Raw genomic sequence first — 7,931 nt, forward strand, 5'->3', positions numbered from 1 at the left:
GTGGATTATTTTTGTTTTTTTGGAACAGTTTACTTGGTGCACTCTGTTTCTCTCCACTCTGTTCACATTTTTATTTTTGTCACCTCACTAATATAAACATATATTTATATGTGTGTATATATGGATATTTACGATTTTATGTTCTTTATATATGTAAGTAAGTACAAACATATGGTTTTGTTCTGTTTTTTTTGTTTTTTTTTTGTGTCACTGCACTTTGTTTTGTTTGGGTCAGTGCATTATGTTCCCGCACTTTATTTTGGTTTTTTGTTTGTTTGTTGTATTTCACCGTACTGCACTGAATTTTTTTTTTTTTTGTATATTTTGTTATTATCAGTTCATGTTCCGCACTCAGACCTCGCGCACTTTAGTTTTAGTTTGTTAAATCCATTTTTGTTGTTTTTTGACACGCACGTTTTATACTGGAACTTTTTATTTTGGAAATTATTTGTTTATATATATATTTTTTCTCCAATATTTATGTATCTGTTTGCTTAAATTCTGCCACCGCACCATGAACATATGTATGTATGTATGTAAAAACGTTTCTTTTTTTTTATAAAATTTTGTACGAGTAGAAACCAATAGTGCCTTTCGGTAAGGCTCGAAGGACCATATTTACACGGGGGCAAGAAAAAGTACTTTTATATTTTTCAATACAATATACTTTAATTAAAAATATGAATTTTGACACTTCACATTTAACAATAAAAATGTATGATAAGTATAAAGTTGGTTGTTGAATGATGAATGCTGGATTGATCCGATTTAGTGTATGAGTATGTACATACATATGTACATATATGATGTATAAGCGAGTTAATTGCAGCGCGCGGGTTGGGTGTCGAAACAACGAAAATTTGTGCTTACGCGGCGCAGTGTAGAGTCGAATCGGTGTATAGCGAAAGTTGAAGTGTTGATGGGCGAAACTAGCATCTTTAATTGTATCCAATGTATTATGGAGCACACGCTATTGCTTTAACTAAAATAAAAACCACTCTGTACACTTTGGTTTTTTTTAACAATTTTATTTATAAAATAAATTTATACTTAAAAAGGGTTTTACAAAAATAGTGATTTGCCGGAGCTGGCGATCGTGGTTCCGTGAATCGAGGGTGAATAGCGAGATGTTGACCCGGCGCAGCGTATAAGCGAATCTCTTGTAGCCGGAAGTTAATGTGCGCAGTGTATCGAACGAATTGCTTGGAACGAATCGTATGAGACGAATGTGTCCGCTTTCCCTTTTACCCATCCTTTTAGTTGAGTGGGTTGACTGATGTAGAGGTGTGGTGAGTTGTGTTGAGTGGTAATGTATTAATATGGGGTCATCAGATGGTGAATTGAGCTGTCTTTTATTAGAGTGCGCCAGTTGTCCCGGATAGAGTGGGGGCAGGCTGAACTCATTTAAACATCCTGGGCCCCCTAGGCGAATGTTTTGCCTAGTATTCTGTATTTTGGCGTACTGCTGTTTGAGTGGCCGAGGCGCAGATTACATTCTGACAGCAGAGGTATTTGATGATGGAGTTTTAATATACTCTCGTTTATCCGGGTGTGCAGACAACGGATTTTGATTTAAACATTACACATGTATTTTGGATGCATTTTAATTTGCGTGCTGGTATTTGAGAAAAGCAACTTTATTTTGAGTTTGCGGTGTTGACTCATTATTATGGCAAACAAAAGTATGCGTTGTTCGCTTTTGTTTATTTCATTAGCGGTTATTTGACAATTGTTTATTATTCGTCTGTTCTTTATTATCGGCTTATGAAGGATAGTAACCCCACGCCTGGCTCAGATATGCCAGAATTGGTACTCCGTAGCTTTGCGTCACAGTATTGCATTGGGAGTATGGTGATCCCTTAACTTGCTTTTGAGATATTATTTATTTGAAAATTTAATCCTCTGTGGGGCAATATTGTATGAAAAGTGCCAATTTTGTTTTTTTTTTTTTTTTTGACTTTTTGAGACACTTTTTTTATATGTTTAAGTGCGTATGCACTAATTTGACGTTTAGTACCGCGCCACATAGTTTGAGATTTTTTAAGCATGTTTTTTGTATCATTATTGGCCAAAGCCATCCTGCGGGGTCGAAAAGTTACGAACATATCTTTTTGTTTTTATATGAAGTTGTCAGGGGGAATCTGGACTTTGTTTTTTCTACCATTATGTGGGGTATTCGAAAATTGTGGGTCTAGTGGTTGTCGTAACGACGTACCGACCATTATATGATCGAGTAGTTGTGGCTTTAGAAAAGTCCTCACAATACTGATCTTCTAGAGTTTGAAATTCCCTTAATTGTGAATTAAGGTGTTTATTTGTATTGTACTCAGCTTGAGTTGGTATGGTTGTGACTAGTTCGGTAACTAGTCCATTTTGTATTTCGCTGTGTAGCGTTTGCACTTTTTGTGCCTTTGAGCAACATGGTGTCTCTTGGCTATTTTTATAATTTTGTTTTTCGGGATTTGCTTTTGCAATTAAACCCGTGGTTCTTTTTGTATAAGCGCTTCTTTGGGGTGAGATGGGATATATGCTGTAATGAAGCATTGAATGATGTCTTTTGCGACAATAGATGCAATTGAATTTGCTTTTGCAATTTTTATATGTGTGCGCATGTGACAGGCAATTTGTGCATAGTCGTTTTGACCTGACAAAATTATTTCGTTCGTTAACTTTTAATTTTTTAAACTTCTCGCAAGTTTTGAGTTTATGCCCTCCTGTACATAGTTCGCATGACATATATTTGTTCTGTTCGGATATGAACGAGAGCGTTTTGTGAAAGCTTTTGTTTAAATTTTTGTTGCTTCTAGCTTGGGGTCTATTGAAGCTTCTATTTTGGTCGTGTTTAATGATCTTAGTTTTGATTATATTTTCTTCTAACCTTTCCGCAATTTCATATTGGGTGGTGAGAAAATCTTTCATTTGTTGCCATGTTGGGCACTTTTTTCGTGATGAGAGCGACTGCTCTCATAGAAGTAATGACTTTTCTGGTAATGCGGCGGTGCAAATGTTTACCAGAATTGGGTCCCAGCTGTCTGTGGGAATATTTAGTGTCGATAGAATCGACAAACAATTTGAAACAGTGGATTCTAGTTTAATGAATTCTGCACTTGTTCCTTTCTTAATTTTTAGCAAATTCATTATTGTCGTTACTTGCTTATCGACCAGTATTCTGTCGTTTTCATATCTAGCTTTTAGAGCTTCCCAAGCCAAATTGAAATTATCGTCATTAAGAGCGAACTGTTTTACTATGACGCCTGCTTGACCTTTAGTTTTGTATCTGAGATGATACAATTTTTGCGCATGTGATAATTGAGGATGGTTTATGTACACGGCCGTGAACATGTCCCGGAAGGACGGCCATTCTTCATAACCTCCGTAAAAGGTTTCTGTGTCACATGCGGGCACCTCGAGGTGGATGCCTGAACTTGCCTCTTGACTGTCTATTTGTGGCAGCTCTACTCTACTGTGGGGAGTAGGTGCAATTGCTTTTATTAGCTTTAATTGATCGGAGATCATAGCTTTCGTTTCTTCATATTGGTCTAAGCAGTTTTCGTAAATATCGTAAGCCGATGATTTAAAATTTTGTGGTAGACCTGATTTGTCAGAATCTACTATGGCATCATGAGCCGCTTGGAGACGAGTCCAAAAATTTTTGAGATTTTGGCTTTTTATTTCTAATAACGATTCCGAGTTTTCGTGAAGCGGTGAAGAGGCAAATCTAGTGCAGTATCTTGTTAAACTGTCACTTTCTGAAATGAATTTAATAGCCTGTTTTGAGCGTATAGCTGCTGCAGGTATACTATGATTTTTTCCGCTATTAACCATTTTTATTATATTGTGTATTAAAATTTTTCTCAGAGTAAACTGATTTATAGTATCTATATGAAGCGATAAAGTATAGAAAATGAAATACTCTTTTATGTAAATAAGAGTTTGTTATTTCGGATAATATTAGCAAAACGTATTTTTATTAATATCGCTTTGTATTTATTTGAATTGTTAATTGCTATTAAAAACCCGTACTTTTTATTAATTAAAATATTTTATGTCCGAATATTTGTATTTAGGTACACCCTAATACTTGGACTTATATGTATGTTTGTATGTGCGTATGAAGTTGCTTATGCTTTGTGCAATTGAGAGCTCGTCGAAGAGATCAATATGCTTTGTACATAAGTATGCACGAATTGTTTGTTATGATTTGTTCGTAAGCAATTGAGAGCTCGTTAGAGAGATCAATTAGATTTTTGTCCACAATCCTGCTTGTTTTTGTTTGCCAAAGAACAAGAGGTATTGCCGGATAGTTGCAAATGTAGACTTTGAACTTTTATGTTTTAAAATAAGATGTATGTTTGCATATACGGTGGTACATGTATATATGTATGTTCGTACGAAGTTGCTTATGTTTTGAGCAATTGAGAGCTCGTTAGAGGGATCAATTCGCTTTTTTGATTAGTATGCACAAATTGTTTGTGCTAATGTATATGAGCAAACAATATGCTGTAATGCTTGTGTAATTTTGTTTTTTTTTTGTTTGGCAATATATTTGCACGACGAAAAGAGAGCGGGAAAACGAATTCGGTAGAACAGATTTCCGTATGCACTATTATATATGTATATGTACGTATGTAACTAATCATATGTTCTAATATAATATTTCTGATTTTATAAGTATGTAATTTGTATGTTAAGGTTTCTGTGTATATTTTTGTGGTATGTATGTATAATAGGAATATATGAGGAGAAATATATCTCCTCTTGGTATACATGCGAATATGCACCCCCTTTTTCAATTCTTGCTTTGTTTTTTCTGTTACAATTTTTGATTATTGTATGTGCCTTTGCTTACTTAATTTATAAAACCCGATTACTGCTTTATTAAGCAGAAAAGGTTTGCCGGAAATTTTTCGCAAGTAATTGCTTGGACTTAATTGCTTTTGGTGTTTTCGAAACACAAAGATAAGCTCTTATGATTTTTATAGATTTAACAGATGTACATTACCTTAAGCGCTAAATAGGTAAAGATTTTTTTTTTTTGCCGTTAAAGCAGATTTTAATTACAGGTTTTATGTCAAATAACACTGCAATTTTTGGCAAGCATATATGCATATATGAAATTAATAAAGAACATGATACGCTCACTGTGGTTTCCTTTGAGGGGTAATGTGGCTGTGTATATGTATGTATTATGTACAAATAGCAAAATTCCTATGCTCCTCTCCAAAATGTTTCCAGCTGGTACTCGTATGCCTCGTAATGTTGTTGCTTTATACTCGTATTAAGTGGCTATATTTTGTCCGCGCCCGAATATTTGTTTTTGTTTTATTTGAAGTTGCTTTAGGTTTTCGCGCCCGATTGTGTGGATTATTTTTGTTTTTTGGAACAGTTTACTTGGTGCACTCTGTTTCTCTCCACTCTGTTCACATTTTTATTTTTGTCACCTCACTAATATAAACATATATTTATATGTGTGTATATATGGATATTTATGATTTTATGTTCTTTATATATGTAAGTAAGTACAAACATATGGTTTTGTTCTGTTTTTTTTTTTTTTTTTGTGTCACTGCACTTTGTTTTGTTTGGGTCAGTGCATTATGTTCCCGCACTTTGTTTTGGTGTTTTGTTTGTTTGTTGTATTTCACCGTACTGCACTGAATTTTTTTTTTTTTTTGTATATTTTGTTATTATCCGTTCATGTTCCGCACTCCGACCTCGCGCACTTTAGTTTTAGTTTGTTAAATCCATTTTTGTTGTTTTTTGACACGCACGTTTTATACTGGAACTTTTTATTTTGGAAATTATTTGTTTATATATATATTTTTTCTCCAATATTTATGTATCTGTTTGTTTAAATTCTGCCACCGCACCATGTATGTATGTATGTATGTAAAAACGTTTCTTTTTTTTTTTTTATAAAATTTTGTACGAGTAGAAACCAATAGTGCCTTTCGGTAAGGCTCGAAGGACCATTTTTACACGGGGGCAAGAAAAAATACTTTTATATTTTTCAATACAATATACTTTAATTAAAAATATGAATTTTGACACTTCACATTTAACAATAAAAATGTATGATAAGTATAAAGTTGGTTGTTGAATGATGAATGCTGTATAGCGAAAGTTGAAGTGTTGATGGGCGAACTGCAGCTGGCGAATGTTGACGTGCGAAAATGTGTGTGTCGAATGTTGATGCGCGGCTTGTGAAGATCGAATTGTGAGTCCCATCCCGTTGTCCATCCTTTTTGTTGAGTGGGAACAGGTGTGGTGAGTTGTGTTGGTGTGGTGTGGTGAATTGCGCTGTTGCATTAGGATGCGCCAGTTTTACCGAGTAGAGGGGGTGGATCCTTAACTCATTTAAACACTTAGTATAATTATATTTGGTTGAAGTCATAGATATGAGTAATGTAATTTATATAGCATAAATATGTATTATAGAAGTATAAATATACATTTTCTCTGTGTTTTTTTATAAAGCAAACTGTAAATATATATATGATATATATGTATATACTAATATATAAATATTATATTTTTTTTCATTAAGTTTATGTTAATAATAAATCTTCTTAAAATTTTAAATAACTATGAACGTCTAACTACACTACTAAAAACAAGTAAGGAAGGCCTAAGTTCGGGTGTCACCGAACATTTTATACTCTCGCATGATAAAGTGATAATCGAGATTTCATTATCCGTCATTTACATATTTTTTTATTTTGCTGTAAATTTAATTAGATTAAATAAATTTGTGTACTTTGAGTATTGAATTGTATTTTCATTTCCTAATGTATATATTATACAGAGAAGGCATCAGATGGAATTCAAAATAGCGTTATATTGGAAGAAGGCGTGGTTGTGAACCGATTTCACCCATATTTCGTACATGTCGTCAGGGTGTTAACAAAATATTATAAACCGAATTTCATTGAAATCGTTTCAGTAGTTCCTGAGATATGGTTTTTAGTCCATAAGTGGGCAGCGCCACGTCCTTTTTTAATTTTTAAAAAAAGTCTGGGTGCAGCTTCCTTCTCCCATTTCTTCAGTAAAATTTAGTGTTTCTGACGTTTTTTGTTAGTCGGTTAACGCACTTTTAGTGATTTTCAACATAACCTTTGTATGGCAGGTGGTCGTGGTTATTATTCGATTTCTTCCATTTTTGAACTGTATATGGAAATGCCTGAAGAAAACGACTCTGTAGAGTTTGGTTGATATAGCTATAGTAGTTTCCGAGATACGTACAAAAAACTTAGTAGGGGGCGGGGCCACGCCCACTTTTCCAAAAAAATTACGTCCAAATATGCCCCACCTTAATGCGATCCGTTGTGCCAAATTTCACTTTGATATCTTTATTTATGGCTTAGTTATGGCACTTTATAGGTTTTCGGGTTTCGCCATTTTGTGGGCGTGGCAGTAGACCGATTTTGCCCATCTTCGAACTTAACCTTCTTATGGAGCCAAGAAATACGTGTAGGTACCAAGTTTCATCATGATATCTCAATTTTTACTCAAGTTACAGCTTGCACGGACGGACGGACAGACGGATGGACAGACAGACATCCAGATTTCAACTCCACTCGTCACCCTGATCACTTTGGTATATATAACCCTATATCTGCACCCCCCTACAGATTGAAAAATTATTATTTTCATTATTATTCATTATTAGATTTTTTTTTAAGAGGTTTTAAAGTTTTATTCAGTTGGTTGACGATAGCCTCAGCTGGAAGTTACATTTTTATGCATTTATTTATTAAATACGCAACATTCATAATAGCTGAATGATCTGAGCGCCACCTGACACATTAATGTCTCAACTCATTTTGACATTGTCAGCCGTTAATACAAAGCACATTCGAGGTATCTCTTCTGTTAAGAGGAAACATTTTCGTGACAGCAGCAGTGGAAGTGAAGAAGCTATTGTGAGCGCT

The sequence above is a fragment of the Bactrocera tryoni genome, unplaced genomic scaffold (genome assembly GCF_016617805.1).
Source record: "Bactrocera tryoni isolate S06 unplaced genomic scaffold, CSIRO_BtryS06_freeze2 scaffold_63, whole genome shotgun sequence".
Taxonomy (NCBI): domain Eukaryota; kingdom Metazoa; phylum Arthropoda; class Insecta; order Diptera; family Tephritidae; genus Bactrocera; species Bactrocera tryoni.